This window comes from Pinus tabuliformis, chromosome 6, assembly GCF_031772625.1.
Source record: "Pinus tabuliformis cultivar Carrire ecotype Pingquan chromosome 6, CPIR1, whole genome shotgun sequence".
NCBI classification, from domain to species: domain Eukaryota; kingdom Viridiplantae; phylum Streptophyta; class Pinopsida; order Pinales; family Pinaceae; genus Pinus; species Pinus tabuliformis.
The window spans coordinates 509,714,755-509,732,143 of NC_142292.1; the positions used below are offsets into that span (position 1 = coordinate 509,714,755).

Below are 17,389 nucleotides of genomic sequence, written 5' to 3' on the forward strand. Positions count from 1 at the left end.
GAAAATACCATGGATGAATGAATACCATGGGTGGATAAATACCATGGGTGGATGTCACTTACAATACCATGGGTAAATTCCATGGGTGGATGAATACCATGGGTTGATGCCATTTTCCATTTGAATCAATGTACCATTCATCTTTTCCTTCAAATTAAAATAGAGAAAGGAAATCGTTAACTTGTTCTTCTTCCTTTTGTTTAATACGAGAAGTGTTGGTGGATCCATCTTTCTCAAGTATTTTGGTAATAATATTCTTGTCTTGTTGCTTGTCTTGGAGAAAATAAAATTATTGTTTGTGTGAATCCATTGACGCTTTCCTGTATTCTTTTGCTACATTCCCAAACTTGTTACTAGTATAACATATTACATGACCAGAAAAGGGAGCAGATGAATCATAATATTTTCTTTCATATTCCTCCTATTGAAATTAATGCCTTTGTGACCAAACAAGCTGTAAGAAAAACAATATCCCTTAAAGAAACCTAAGTACCAGGGAGCTGATGATATTCTTATGAATATGCTTCTACAATTGGCTGCAAAGTGTCCAAAGTTATGACAGATAAAGCATTCAATACCATTATCTAGAGGAGAGAATCGAGTGATAATTCTATAGTTAGGAGAAAATGATTTCCTTTGAAAAATTTCTTTCTTTTGTTGTTGGTTTGGTTGAATTCTTATTTCTTTACTAGGTCTTTCAGATTTTTCTTTGTTAATATCATAGTTGTTTGCATAAGCTTGTGAGCTAGATTCTCCTTTTATAGTTTCATGAAAACCAAGACCATATTTAATGGAGGGATACCTTTGACTACTAATAATGTTATCCAAAATATTATCTTGAAATTTCAAGTGTTTATCCTTTTCTTATAATTTATCTTTTAGAATGTTTACCTCAATCTCTAGTATTTGACATTATTCATCCTTTTCCATATACTACTTATTTGTTAGGTAAACTTGACTCGGGATAGAGTCAAATTTGATCAGGTTAAATAGTGATGATTTTGGGGCACATGGTATTGTGCACCCATAGTATTCTGAACGTGGTATTATATGTAATGGAGCTAATAAAATGCTGGAAGGACTTCATTGTAATGCAAGACATGGAGGTGAGCGGTGAAGGCTCACTTGGTCGGATTTGCCAGGGTTTTGGCCAATGTTAATAAGATCTTATTAGGTTGGGTTTTTCTACGGATTTGGGGTTTTCCCGGATAAACATTTGTGTTTATGTGTTTATGATTGTTGCTAGTTATTTTTATATTTATTCCTCTCAGTAATTATTTATGTTATGCAGTAAATTTCTTAACAACTGGTATTAGAGCCAGATATTGGCTTCAAAGGAATTCTTTGATGCCAGGGGTTTATAATCCCTGATGAGATCAATGCAGCCTTTTTCCAGATCTGGGTCTAGAAAATAATGGTGGAACAATCGTACGCGGAAGAACCTTGAGGAGAATGTGCAGAAGAGAGTGTCGTAACTGCCGGGGATCGTAGTGCATTTGCGATATTTACCGGTTTGTAATATGCTGATGAATTTTTCGAGATTCATGCGGCTATTTAAAGAAGGTTGAGAATCTATGAGGTTCTCGTTAGGCTTTCAGTTGAAGTGGTTTGATAGAAGTTTTTGAGCAAATCAAATTGAGAGAGGATGGATCAGAATCACACCAGCAATAAACAAAAAAAAAATTAATGAAGTCAAATTATTGCATGTAAATGGGCATACTACTGTAAGACCTGGTAAGGCATGTGTACCCCTCGGTGATCACCGGTAAAGTCTGGGTTAGACCTAGGTGATAGTGGGTATGTCGGGTTAACAATACCCTAGGTAAAAACTCTGAGGGGGGTAAGAGCTAGAGTGAGCAGGATTGTCTCACTTAGCAGGTTTGGCTGGAGTTAGTCAAAGAACACCAAGTCAAGTTTAAGGTGGGAATTGTTAGGTAAACTTGACTCGGTATAGAGTCAAATTTGACCAGGTTAAACAGTGATGGTTTTGGGGCACATGGTATTATGCACCCATAGTATACAGCATGTGGTATTATATGTAATGGAGCTAATAAAATGCTGGAAGGACTTCATTGTAATGCAAGATATGGAGGTGAGTGGTGAAGGCTCACTTGGTCGGATTAGCCATGGTTTTGGCCAATGCTAATGAGATCTTATTAGGTTGGGTTTTTCCCCGGATTTGGGGTTTTCTCGAATAAATATTTGTGTTTATGTGTTTATGGTTGTTGCTGGTTATTTTTATATTTATTCCTCTCAGTAATTATTTATGTTATGCAGTAAATTTCTTAACATTATTCATTCCTTCTTCAACCTTTATTCCTTATTTCAATTTATATTTTAATTTTATAATCTCTTCCTTTAGCCCATTCTCTTGTTCTTCAAATACTTGAAGTATCTCTTCATTTCGTTTGTTTGACTTTTTAAGATCTTATCTTAGAGAGATGGTCTCATCTTCAAGTCCTTCACAATATTGTTTAGATTTCGATGCAATATTTACCGATTTATCATAATACCTATTCTTATATGCCTACAACTTATCCTTAAGATTGTTAATCCTTTTCAAACCAAAAAAAAAATCTTCTAAGATTAAGTTATTTTTCTAACATGTCTTCCTCTAAATTAGTAACTCCATTTGACATATCATACTCATCTTTTGACACATTAGTATTTCCTTTAGAAGCAACATTACCTGTTGGTTCTCTTGATGAACAATCTTCCTTTGTTTTTTCTTTCATGGATTTCATGTATATTATCCCATACTTCCTTTGCAATTGCATAATCCATAACCTTTCGTTATGCTAAATTAGGTATGCTACGAATTATTTCGTTTAATGCCACAATATTCTTTTGTAATTCTTCACTCGATAGAGAATTTTTAGTGAAACCATTACATACTAAATTTTAAACATCATATCCAAGGTTCATTAACTTGTACTTCATATTTTATTTCCTTTCCTAATAATTAGTATAACTCAACATAATAATACTTGTATTGGTCATTTCTATTTTCTCTTTAGAATAATTACTTTCACTTCTACCCATGAGAGAAATTTCAGTTGATTCATTGTCATCTTTATTATCATCATTATTACATAGATAGGTAAATGGACCATAATTAGAACAATAATCAATACCTGATAATTATTTGTTACTATCTTCTTCATTCTTGATCAACAGAAAACGAGGTTCTCCTGAATATGAATATTTGCTGACATCTATCACTGTCACTATATCGCTTTCATTGCCTCAGTTTTCTTGACCTGATTTCTTCCTTAGAGTTATCTTCTTCTTTAGCTTCTTTCCCATTATCCTTGATCCACTCTCAAGCGGTTAAGCTTCTATTGGAGTGACCTGCTTTGATACTAATTTTTAGGAAAAATACTAGGGGGGAGGGTGAGTTAGTATTTTAATTCTCTTAAAATTTCAATTTCACGTTAGGAATTATATATTCTATTGTCATTTATTCAACTCGCGTGTGTACGTGACTTGAATGAAATAAAGCCATGTATATCCAATTTACATAATTTGTCATAAATTCCATTAGTGATTTAACTTAAACCATTGCATTATTAATTCATTAACCATATACTATATAGTAAAGAATAGATAAATCACAACACATAAGAAACACGCATAGAACACCAGGATTTTAGGTGGAAACAAAACATGGGAGAAAACCACCATTGCCATCATCTTTGTCTTCTTCTTTTATTATAAAGAAAAAATTCATCACATATTGTACTGGTGTAGACTCGTACCAACACGCAAGCACCCACTTGTAGAAGGCTACAACCTTCACTAATTCTCCAACACCCACTAGAAGGGAACTATAACCACCTGACCTCGTTTACTAGCTCCTACCGGAAGGGAGCACCTACCCCCTGAACAACTTTACTAGCTACCACTAGAAGGAAGCTTTGACTCCCTTACTAAAGGCTCCAACCCTCAACACCTCTTCTAGACCATGTTTCATAATATTTAATACTAGATCCACTTGTCAAATAATCATCAAACAACCTGCAGGACACCTTTCATCATATTTTCACACTGGACCCATATCAACAATAAGCCCAAACTAAATCTCAAATTCTAAATCATTGAAGCACTGTAAACCAATTGAATCACTAAAACATCAAGTTATTGAATACTGAATCAACCACTATAACCAGATCAAATCAATTAACATCCAAACTACTACAGATAAAAACCATCCAAATCAAGAAAACATTGACAGACAATAGAAATACAATAGAACTCATCAACTGTCATCATCAAGCAGCACTGGAAACCATGAACATATATAACTCAGAATATATACGCGACTATTTTTAAGAAGACCTGTGTCTATACACACTTCATGTGCAACACCTGCACACATGTTTCAATATACTAAAAAAAAATCTCATAATATATATGCGACTAACCAGAAATAGATCCACGTATGTATGTGACTATCTAGAAGAAAACTAGTGTACAAATATTAAATTACTGAAAAATACTATCACTACAAACATAACTCACATTTCAAAACCTTCACTGTAAAAAGTACAGACTTTTGAAAACACATCTAGATCATAGCATCACTATAACCACAAAGCTATCATTGTTATCTACTTAAACATGTGCAACAAGAGAATCAATCAAGCATACATATCAACATATCTTTAGATCTTTGGATCTGAGTCTTCTCCTTGCTTCTTGGTGCACACCTATTCCAAATCATATCACACATAAATAATCCATTACTTTCATAGCTAACACCTTGAACTCTATCTCCTTATAAATATTTTTCCTTAGTCAATACCTTAGGTAAATCCCTTCGTAATGTTGTTAGTATTTGTTGAGAGGATCAAATAAACATTTCCACCCCAATAACTATGGTAAAATACCATGGTAATGACCCCTGGTATCCAGATTTCCATGGTTCAGATTATGTACATGACTTTTTCTCACAAGACCTGCGTACGTACGTGACCCTTCTTCATAGGAAACACGTATAGTTTTCAATCTTTACATTTTTCATCCATCTATAATTGAACTACCATTTCTATCCATATCCACTGTAACATCTATACCAATATTACTAATAGTTGCACTAGTTTCATGACCATCATATTATTACCATGTTGACATCAAGTACATCTTTGTCAAGCATGTTTCCATCAAGGACAACACATTAGCCATAATGCCAACAAACCTTGTTAGTTGGGTGAGGTTAGGAGAAGGAGCATGATACTCTCTATATCTATTAGTGACCACTCTTCTAGTATCCATTTTACTTTCAACTTTCAACTTTCATTTCCATGTTGACAGCATGCTCTTATGATTTAGGTTCAAAGAGACACAATTCATGTTGGATGACTTCCTTTAAAATTTCCATAAAGAGGTCTAAAAATACATCCTTTGGAATGTAATTTACCTTAAGAATTAGTTTTTCGAATTGTTAAATTTTCTGTACAATTGAACCTATTTGCAAGATATTTCTCAATTAACTAAAGAATTTATTTCTCTTAATATACCCATATTATTCTATGAATTCATCTTTAAAAATTGACGAAGAGAAAATAGAATCTTGTTTCATTCACAAATCTATTAATACTATACAAATTTATCATTTTCTAAACACAAGGATGTAACCGTTACCTTTCTGGAAGGTTAATTATAATAAAATGGGATCATGAAGGGTTCTAGCCTACATAACAACATAACAATAGAAATGTGATCATTCAATATCTAGAGATTAATAAGGTTTTTTAGGGTTAACATGGGGTTTATATAGGGTTTAACATGCCCCTGCCCTTCAAAGAAGTGTTGTCTCCAACACTTGACTCTCCATGGATGTTTCTACATGAACAAATCATATTTTCATATCACCTTTTCCACTGATAGGTTCTTTCATTTGATCAAGTACTCGATAATTACTAAATTTCTTAGTTTCTTAGTCCTTATTTCCAAGATTGTTTCTAGTTGTAGTATTATTTTCCCTACTTCATTAATCTCTGGTAGAAAATTTTGGATTGGGATCTTGTCATCAATTACCTTCTTTAAGCAAGAAACATGGAAGAGTGGATTTATACGTGAATATGGAGGCAAATCTAATTGGTAAGCCATACTTATAACCATCTACAAAACCTTACAAGGGACATAATAACTCAATTCTAATTCAATTTCCTTTTTTTTTGGCGTGAAGGACATCTATTTGTATGGTTGTAGTATCAAAAATACCCAATCACCCACTTCAAACTCCGTTTCAATGCGAATTTGTTCTACCTGTTGTTTCATCCTATTTTATTCCATAACAAATTTGTTATTCAAGAGTTTGATAAACTCTTGTTGGTACCATATGTGGTCCTCTACTGCTTGAGATTTTATAGTCCCTTTCAAGGGTGATGTGATGGATGGAACATGATGTCCATAAAGTGCCATAAATGGTGAGATTTTTGATGAGGTATGGCTTCCAAGGGAACCATTTGACCCATTGTATCTATTTATCACAAGAAAAGAAATGCAAATATATTTATAAAAAAATATTCACATTCTCAGTTTGGCCGTCAAATTGAGGATGGTAATACGAGATGTGAGCTAACTGAGTAGCCAGTAAAGAAAATAATTCAATCCAAAAAAAAATTAGTGTAAATTGGATCACTGTCACTTAAAATAATATTTGGTATTCCATGTAGCTTTTGGACTATTTCCATGAATTCTTTTGTCATATTACTTTCTTTAAAATGATGAGAAAGAGAGAAAAATGGGGATAATTTGTCATTCAATTTGCCACTGCCATATTGAAATTCTCTCCTTCGTATTTGGGTAAAACTATATTAAAATCCATTGAAACTTCTTCCCAATGTTGGCTTGGTATGCCTAATTGCTAAAGGAGCTAGAGTGTTGATTGTCTCTCCCTTATTTTGGCATACCAAACATTCTTTCATAAAATTTTGTAGATTTCCTTTAATAAAATTTCAAAAGAAAATATTTCTTCATCTTATGGCATGTCTTCAAGAATCTTGAATGTTCTCCTATAGGAGAAGTGTGTAATTCCTAATAGACATTCTGTTTGAGTTGATAATTATTACATAAACATCAGTGATCTCAATATCATAACCAATCCTTTTTCCCCATATATTTTCCTACCGCATTGGGTTCCTCTTGTAGTTTTTGAATGATCTTGCATATATTCTTATCTTTCTACCATTATATCCTTTCTTCTTCCACCCTATCAAATTGTGGAATGGAAATAATGCACAGAAATCCATTTTTGTCTTCCTCTTTCCTTGAGAGTGCATCTACCAAAATATTTTGTTTTTCCTTTCTGTAGTTAATTTCAAATTCATACGCCAATATTTTTGTGATCCATTTTTTTTTCACTTTTGAAGATAATATTTTCTCCAAGAAGTAATTTAGACTATCATGATGTATTTTTAATTCAAAGTGTCTTCCTATTGGGTATGGATTCCGCTTCTTAACTGCATGTAGTATGGACAACAATTCTTTTTCATAGATGGGTTTGAGTAAGATCTTTCCTTTAAGTTCACTACTTAGAAGAAAAGTGCCTTCCTTCATGCGCAAAACTACATCAATACCATGTCTTGAGGCACAAACTCCACAACAAATGATTTTGTGAAATTAGGCACTAAGAAGGGACTTATACACATAGCCTTGTTAAGTTCTTCAAAGCTTTTGAAGCAATACCAAATATGTCATTAGAAATCACTAACACAAATTTTCAAAGGAAGGGATCCAAAATAGAATTCATCAAGCTTTTAAATGTTGAAGATGCATTTGTAAGTTCAAATGGCATAACCAAAAACTCATAGTGACCTTCATGTGTTATAAATGTTGGGTAAGTGTTATAGTATTTTCATGACTTATCACCTCAAACAAAGTAGGGGGGTGGGGGAGGGGGTTTTTCAACCCCCCTAGTTGAAGGGTGTGTAAGGGGGTGAGATCCCTCCTACATATGGTTTGGGGAAATGCTCCAAATTTTTGCTAATTAATAATTGATGAAGCTATGTGTATTACTTGAATCAATCAATGCCTATTACCTTTTAATTTTTAATATATCATTTTATATTTAGGTTTTTTGGAGTAACAATGTTGGCCAATGCATCAAAAAATATTGTTGGAGTAGTCCCTTTTAGCTCTAGATCTTGTAAAGTTTCCACTTCTTAATCTTCTTCATGTTCACAGTCTATGTAGAATAATTTCTGCTCTACATTTATGCCCCTTACTATACTTGTTGTCACATTTGAAACATAATCCCTTTCTCTTCTTTCATCTATTTGTTGAGGAGTCAATCTTATTATTTTAGGAGAGGGAGCATGATTTTCTCTATAGTTATTAGTGACCAATTTTCCAATGGCCATAGTTTTACTTTCAACTTTCCTTCCAAACCAAAAGCATGCTTTAGATATTTAGTTTCAAAGAGACACATCTCATGTTGTATTCTTTTCTTTATAGTTCCCATAAATAGGTCTAAAAACTTATCTTCTAAAATATTTTTTACTCCAAGTCTCAACTTTTGGAATTTTTGATTGTGCCATGTAACTAGACCCTTCTGTTGAATATCTACCAATTGATTGAATAATGTATCACTATTAATATCCCCATAATTTTCTATTATTTCCTCTATATAAATGGACCAAGATATAATATAATCCTTTTTCCTTTCATAAATCCATTGATACCATACATGTCAATCTTGTTCTGAAAAGGTGGATAAAATATCTACCTCATGTGAGGATGCCACATGGTGCATATCAAAATATTAATCTATCTAAAATATCCATGTCACAAGATAATTACCATATGACTTACTTATACTGATCTTCAGAACATAGTAGTTCCTTGGTGCTAACTTGGAGCCATGATGATGTGTATCATGGATTGAAAATTTTACGATTCAATATTTATGCTTTGCAATTGTGATAACATACTGCCCATATGAGATTGATTCTAAACACCATGCCTTTCCTTATCTTCATGCTTTCCTTGGATCTCCACATCCCTTTTAGGGATTTATTTTAATAGAAATTTTTGTGATTCTTTTATTTCTTCCTTGATGGATTTTTGTAAATATTCCTTGACATTTTGAATTTCTTCCTTATTTTCATTCACCTTGTTTTCGATTTCTTCCTTATTTTCATTCATCCTTTTTTCTATTCCTTCATTATTTTTATTCATATTATTTTCCATTTCTCTCATAATCTTTTCTTGATAACTTGATAAATCCACATTTTTCAACATACTATCATCCATTTCAGTAACTTTCTCCTCTAATTCTGATAACCTAAATTCTAAGTTTTCACTTCAATCATGAGTTAAGGATGATCCTTCAGTAGGCTTAATTGTTGTATTAGTTTTCTTTATAGGCATGTTGGAAAATAATAATAGTATACCACTTTATGACAACTTTTTGTTACAAAAAAATGGATATTCTAATCAATAGTTAGGTCACTTGCAAGTTACATACCTTTAAAACCTTAATTTGGGGAATATTTGAATGGTTACAGTTTTTAATAACATATATATGAGATTAGATTCCTTCTATATATGAAAATTTTTCCTATAATACTTTGATGTATATTTTCTACAATTCCATAAGTGTGACCAAAATTTTCTGTTATGCATGAAAGTTATGGTAACTTTCCCAAAACTTGTTGACTTTTTTGTCTTTTCCATGAGAAAATTTATATGACATGGTACATATCCAATTATTCAATTATAATTATGAAATTTGTATCTAAGGTACTTCTATATATCTATAGAGATCCCTAAATATTTCATAGTATGAAAATTCCTAGAAAATAAGATATAGAAAAAATAATAACGTGACTATTTAAAATTTATTTCGAGATTGTTTACAAACCCTAACTTGCATAGGGTATAGATATGAAAGTATAGAAAAATAATTTTTTAAAATTGAACTAAATGTTACTTGAGGTTTTCCATCAATATGGTCCAAGTTTCACCCTTTGAAACCTCCAAAAAAATAAATTATTGCAATAATTCCAATATTACCTGATTGAAACTGATTTCAAGAGCATTTAGGAACCCTAACTTAGTTACAATATATATCCAAAATTATAGAGAACAAATATATGAAATTTGAACCATATTTTTTCCAAGATTTATCCTCAATGTGGTTCAACTTTCATGTTCTGAAACCTGCCAAAAAAAAATTATAGTGAAAAATCCAAACTAAACTGTTTCAGACTAATTTCAAGAGCATTTAGGAATCTTAAATTCATTAGAGCATATCTTTGAAAATAAGGTGAACCAAGATCTGAAATTTGAATCAGACATGACCCAATATTTATCCTCAATTTTATCTAAGTTTCATTGTCTAAAACTCCTAAAAAAATGAAAATTCCACAATGACCTATTTTAAGCAACAAAACCCTAGGATCATGAGCTCTAATACCAAATGTGACGAACCTTGTGCCTTAAAATGATAAGAAACCCATAATTACAATCTTGTCTGAGGGGAAATCTCATTTTACAATGAATACAATTTACAATACAATATTTGATGATCCTAATACTAGGTCTCCTTAGAATATATATAGGAGACAAAGGGTATAATTATAATAAAAATGATCATAAAGGGTTCTAGCCTACATAACAATATAAAAATAGAGATGTAAAAACTTAATATCTATGACTTAATAAGGGGTTTTGGGGTTAACATGAGGCTTATATAGGTCTTAACATAAACTTGGTTTAAATCTAATGTCCAATATATGATATCCATATTATATGATCTCCACCTTCAAACTTCCTTATAGTAATATTTGGCCTGAATGAAGTAGTTCCTTGGTTCTACTCGAAGCCTTGATGATGTGGGTTTTGAAGTGATAAATTATCATGCTTATGATATTTAATATTTGTTGTTTATAAATGTGATAAAATACTCCCCATATGTGATTGAGTCTCAAAACAATTGATCTCCTTATTTTGATGATTTCCTTGGATCTTTGTATCCCTTTTAGGGATCCTTTTTAAGATAATGTTTCTATGGAATTCATGTATTTTTGTACTTCTTCCTTTATATAAATTTGTATTTCTTATTTATTTTCATCCATATTTTTTTTCCATTTGATCCATCATTTCCAATTTAAGTCATTACTAAGAATGTAATAAATTCACTTGTTTCACCATATTACCACTCATTTCATCAACTTTGTTCTTTAATTTGGTTAGCTATGTTTTCTAAGTCTTCAGGGACACCATGTTGGAGTTTTCATGACAAGCACGAATGTTATAAACATAATAAACATAATAATAATATGAATAATAATAATTTGGTTTGTAATGATGTCAGCTTGGGTAATATCAAGTGGTTGGTAGGAATGATTGTTATCCTCCTCACCCATGTTCAATTCCCACAAGTGACATCATGAGATTTGTTGTAATGGATTTGAGCTTTGTTATTGATTCTGAATAGTACCTTGATCATTGAAACATGTATATTATTCATATGGAGTGTAATGATATTTATCATGGGAAAAAAATAAATTAGAAATGGAAATTCAAAGGGCACATACCCCTTCTCCTTGTGACCAATCAACATTATAACTATACCATCATCAACCTCATTGTAACACCATCACAATTTTGTATCAATCATTTATCAATCAATATATTTATATATCTACAAAAATATATGATTTTAATTATAAAGAGGAAACTATTTACGCTACACTATTATTAGAAATGCATTCTAGCCTCAATCCAATCATCTGTACATTGTTCTATTATCATCTGTACATAGTTTTACCATCTCTATCATATGTTGCATTCCCAGCACCATACAAATTTATTTTACCAATGCCACTTCCCATTATATTATCTGTATTGATTCCATACAACTTTATTTTCCTCGACCACCATTTGTCATAATGTCCTCGTCGACATTATACAAGTATGTATGTCATTGCCATCATCTATCATACTAGCCTAGCTCTCTATCACATTCTATCCACATATTAATCGATTGGGAACCCACATATTGTGCAGACATCAAGGTATACTTATTTGTATGTATTGGATTTAATTTTTTAGTTAATCAATTATTTGTTATAAGTAATAAAAATATCACTTTAATAGATAATTATTTGTTTATTATATATTCACTTTATAGAAATAAATAATTAAAAAATTGGAATCAAGTAGGAAAAAGAATGAAGAAGTACTTGTAGAAGTTAATGATATCGATATGATGTGAATAACATAAGGAATTGTCATCGTAATGTTAACAAGACACTTAGACATATAAATATCTAGGAAAAGGAAAAATGGAGTTGGGAGATGGACTGGACATAGTTCAAAGTTTGGGAGTAGTTTCCATGGAATTAGTTAACTTAGGCTGTTCATTTAATTGCCACCATTTTTTATGACTGGGTTTAATGGCCTACATGTTAGGGATGGAGGAGTATGGGCTACTTGAATGGAGGACAAGCCTATACCTCCTATGTTTCCTCATGGCCTACATTGTGTGGTCAACACGAAAGAGGAAGCGAGGGGGCGGTGAAGAAAGAGGAGCTAACGAGAAACATAATTTGAATTGGCATTGCGACAACACTTAGTAATACACAAGAGAGCCCACTTAGAAGAGGCATGGTTTCTATTGACAACAAATCACAAACACAGAGTTGTGTGTTATGGGTACACAAATACCAAGTTATGCATATGGAATTAGTGAGATAACTCACGAGGGAAAGGAAGAACACTGGAAATAAACATTGGTGCTCGAACATGAGCATACTAAGGAGTGTGGTTGAAGAGAAATAAGTGGTTGGAGACACTTTACATTTTGGAATCTTGTGAGGTGGAGCAAGTGGAACACAGTGGGATCTGAATTCTTGAATGGTAGAGGGAAAACTCTCTGTGTTTATCATATCTGCAGGTTTAATAGATGAAGGCTAAGTGTGCCCTAGATTCTTGGGTGAACATGTGGAAACAATATGGGATATAATCTTGTACTAAGCAATTGGAGACATTATGCATTTTAGAATCTTGTGAGGTGGAGTAGGTGGAACATAGTGTGCCTTGGATTCCTAGTTAGCAGAGGGAAAATCTTTGTGGTTTTAATATTTGAAGGGTTAGAAGATGAATATTTATTGTGCTCTAGATTCCTAGTTGAATAAGCGGAGACACTATGGGAGCATATAATCTTGTACTAAGAAGGTATTGACAAGATGGCCTCTGGATTCCTATGTGACCAAGTTGATTGGAATTGATATAAATTCCCTTGAGAACTTACTCCTCAAACTCTGAATCTAACTTAGGGGTGGTCAACTACAAGAAATATTGGAGTGCTACTGGCTTACATTTGGGTGGAGAGTGTAAGTCCCTCCCTCAGTTTCCAATCGTTCAACTATACATATAAGTGTGTTCACTTGTATTTATATTGCATTGTGAATGTTGAATGAAGTTGTTAAGGGCTATAAAAATGGTTGTATCAACACTATCAATGTAGGAATTATGTTATTCGTAGTTGTTGATGACTGCCAATATTGCAGCAAGGATGCTACAACTCTTGGGCTGCCAACTTTACTTATCAACTCGGGGTTCATACAAACTTGGAGGTGACAGTGTTGTATGCACAAGTAAAAGTGATGGTTCTGTCTATTGTCACTGTTCAGCTGGCGAGAGACCACGAAGGTTCAAAGCCAGACTTCTATAGAGTCAGAAGAAGCTTGATTCTTTGCTGGAAAAAGGGAAAATCTACTCTAAGCAAGTTACTCCACTACAGTAATGGAAAAAGCCAACATGTAATGCTAAGCCACACCATACACTAATTAACCATTTAAGAAGCTATGCTAAGAAGAATTGCTAAATCAACAATTAAAAAATGCTCCTATCCAAGTTGTAGAGGTAAAAAGCATCAAACCATACTAATGTGCAAGCAAAGAAACTAAGCTAAATCTGTTTTCACTTTTTTGGTTTTTTAGGCAAAATCAAGTATGCAAACTAATTGTTGTTGTGGATGTGACAAGTGGATGGAAGGTTTTTTAGGATGACTAGAAGGTTTATGAAGTGGTTGTATGGTGTGGAGGGTCCTAGAAGGATTTTTGTGACTTCCTAGAGGTTTCCCATCAATTCGGCCTCAAAACAGGCCGTTTCGAGAAAACCTACAGGATGTACTAGAAACCTACAGGATGATCCTGTAAGAATTACAGGAAACCTATAGGATACAACTGAGAGAAAATTGTGAGGTGTTTGGAATCTTAGGAAAGGTGTGTGATGGAGCATTAGAAATTCTAGGAGCACTCAGGAGTCAATATCCAAGATAAGAGATGGTTAGATTCACTCATTGTGTTTAGGAGAGTTTCAATGAAAAATGATGAATAACTAGTGAGGGTGACGGTGAAACAAGGGATGGATAAGTTCGATGAAGTGGAAGGTGGTTGTTGGTTATGAAGTCTTCGTCTCCTCCTAAAGTACCTTCTCTACATAAAACATGTGTGTCTTCCAAAAATAACTATGCAACAAGATACATGTTCATAAACTAGAAAAGCATGAATCAACTGCCTATATTATGCATGAAGAAAGTTGTTGAAGGGAATGAATGCATGAGTGATATCTTATTTCAGAAATGGAGAAGGAAAAAGATGACAATGAAATCTGCCTTGCAACATTAACCAATTACTGAATTAAAGACAACAAACTCCAAAGCTCATAAAAGAACTAGAAATCTGTGTTTTTGGGGTTGCTGAAGGGTCCCTTCCTCAAGTCATGGTCCCAGAGGGAGGAAGTGAGGTTGAGACACTTGCTAACAAACTTGTAATGATCCTTTTTCTCCTTTCTAACCTACTACTTGAAAGAAGGCACAAATGGCAGCAAACTATCACACAACCAATCTAATCTAGACTTCTTGTAATGGGAATGCATCTACTAAGAAAATTAACAATTAAGCTATGAATCTACACTAAGAATACATGTACAATAAAGAGGAGCCCTGCCTTATTAGTTTGGGCCCTAACCCAAGAGCTTCAGCCCTCTGATTTAACTCAGTTCTGGCTCAAAACAAAACTCATTCTTATTACCAAAACAACAGATTACATCAAAACAACTGTCACAAGTCTTCCAGCTCAAAAATGGAGTAGAGTTTTACAATGAAAATATGAATCATACTGAGGTCCTAGGCCTCTCTACTTATACATTTAAAGTCTCCAATGACTTCCTTAAAATTAGGGAGGCTCGGCTCCCAAAATAGAGATAAATTGGTGCTTTGTATTTCACTTGCTCGGCTGCCTTCTAGTCCTCATGATTTGGATGTATGCACTCCAAGCTGATGGAGAAATATTCGAAGGGAGGGTTAGTAAATGAGGAGGATTTACCTCCTATAATCCCTCTCCCTTGTCCCATTCGAGTTTTGACCTTGGTATTTGCCAAAATTCCTTGCTTTTCTCCTTTAATCCTGCATCAAATGCACATTAGACCACAAAGCAAAATATCCAACTCTAACTCATCTCATAAACAAAATATAATCAAAAGTATGCAATAAGTTATTAGAATAGTTGGTTTGACTAAGGTAGGAGGTGAATTAAGGCCCATATAATTACCCAATGATGAGGCTCATCATCACCCCCTACTAAAAGTGTTGCTCATGCTCTGAGTAACTTAGTCAATATCCATATCCCTCATGGCTTTGGTTGCCTCTATGACATCCCATGCCTCTATTGTGGTCTCCTCTTCTTGTTCATAGAAGCTTGCTTTCTTTTCTACCTCTTCCCACTACCTCTTTTATTCTGCTTGTTTTCTCCCTTCTAGCATCCCTAAGAGTAGTGGTGGAATGAGTTTTAGGCCTATCCAATTTACCTTCAATCTTTGCACAGATTGCTTATACATAGGTGTCCTATTGATTGCCTCTCTCAACCTTTGAGGGGAGTGATATTCTCATATTTTTAAGCTGTATGGAAGTGTGTTCCATCTTCTTAGGTAAGCATGTATATTATCATCTCGTAGTAGCCTAAACATGTCCTCAAAATGTGAAATTTCTTGCTCTTGGGCAGCAAGATATCTAGGTACCAACTGAGGATCATTTGCAATCAAATTATAGGTATTGATGAGGGCCATGGGATTTTATTGTTCAGCTCTAATCAAAAGAGGTTCAGTTTTCTCTCTTGCCAATATCCTTTTCATCTCTGCAGCCCTTAACTCCTCATGGTTCATCCATGATGCAAAAGACATTAATTGTAGATATCTTAGCTTGGAATTAGGGTCCCATACATTCATGTCTATGAGGGCTATGTTGTGAAAATAAAACTCAACAATTTTGGCCCTATCTTCTAGTGTAATTTGATCACAAAGATCAATAAATTGCCTGTAGTCTTGAAATGGCATGGTTTCCTTATGTGCTAGTGTCTTAATCTGAAACTGCAACCATTTTTCTTTGAGGTAGAGAGCATAGGATTTAGCTAGCATGCCACACTGGATTGCCTCCAAGGAGAGGTTGGCCATACATGATAATTGGTTCTCTCTTTCATACAGTTGTCCCCTCAGCCATGCATATTTTGTCTCTAGTTGATTTCTCATTATATATTCTCTATCGCTTAAGCCACATAGATCTCTTCCCATTTATTTGAGTTTCTCCTCCATGTGCCCAATGTCTTCCACCCCCTTTGATTTGGTGATCTTCATCCATCAGTGAGTTCTAGCCCTCTCCTTCTCAAGCTCAAAGAACAGTGGGATGGAAATTTTTTGAGGTATGACCCTACCTCCTTCAATAAAGTAGTAATAGGAGTATAGGTTAGGTTGGGGTTGAGTTATTTTGTCTATGGGTCATCCTCTTTAGCTTCTTACTGCTCCCCTACCTTTCTTTCCAATTTTTGTGCCTCCTAGCAAAGTATCATGTAGGATTGGTTTTGTTTCCTGTAGATTTTGCTATGGATCCTGTAGGATTGCCTTACCCTTTGAGGAAGTTGATCCAGTAGTAGGCCTCCTTACATAGGTGATAGGGGACTTAGGGGAAGGCATTTTGTTTTTTTTTCTAGGGGAATCTTCAATCTCAAAAGGAATTTTGGTTGATTTTTGTGCCTTCCCCTATCTTATTCTTGTGCTCTTTCTTGTCATGAAATATAGTGGGGTCTGCCTCTGCCCTTTTCCTTTTTGCTTGATTGGGGTGTTGAGAGCAGTGAGTGCAGTTACTGCCTCTCTCTCAGTGGCCTCTAGAGACACCCTAGGTGACTCCTCCTTGTTTTTTGTCCCCTATGTTCTATTGCCTTCTTCCTCTCTGTCTTTCCTGCCCGCTTCTTCTTGTAGATCTTCATCATCTCTATCAGTTTCCTCCTTAATTTCCTCCTCTGTTTCTTCATCATCCTCCTCCTCTTCTCCCTCTTCTTTTTCATATTCATCACGTTCCTCTGTGTCAGTTCCTTCTTCA

General features: G+C 34.0%; 1 pseudogene; it reads left to right on the forward strand.

The window, feature by feature from the left end:
• LOC149259539 (elongation factor 2-like) overlaps positions 1–17,389 on the forward strand; it is a 133,378-nt pseudogene that overhangs the window by 35,180 nt on the left and 80,809 nt on the right.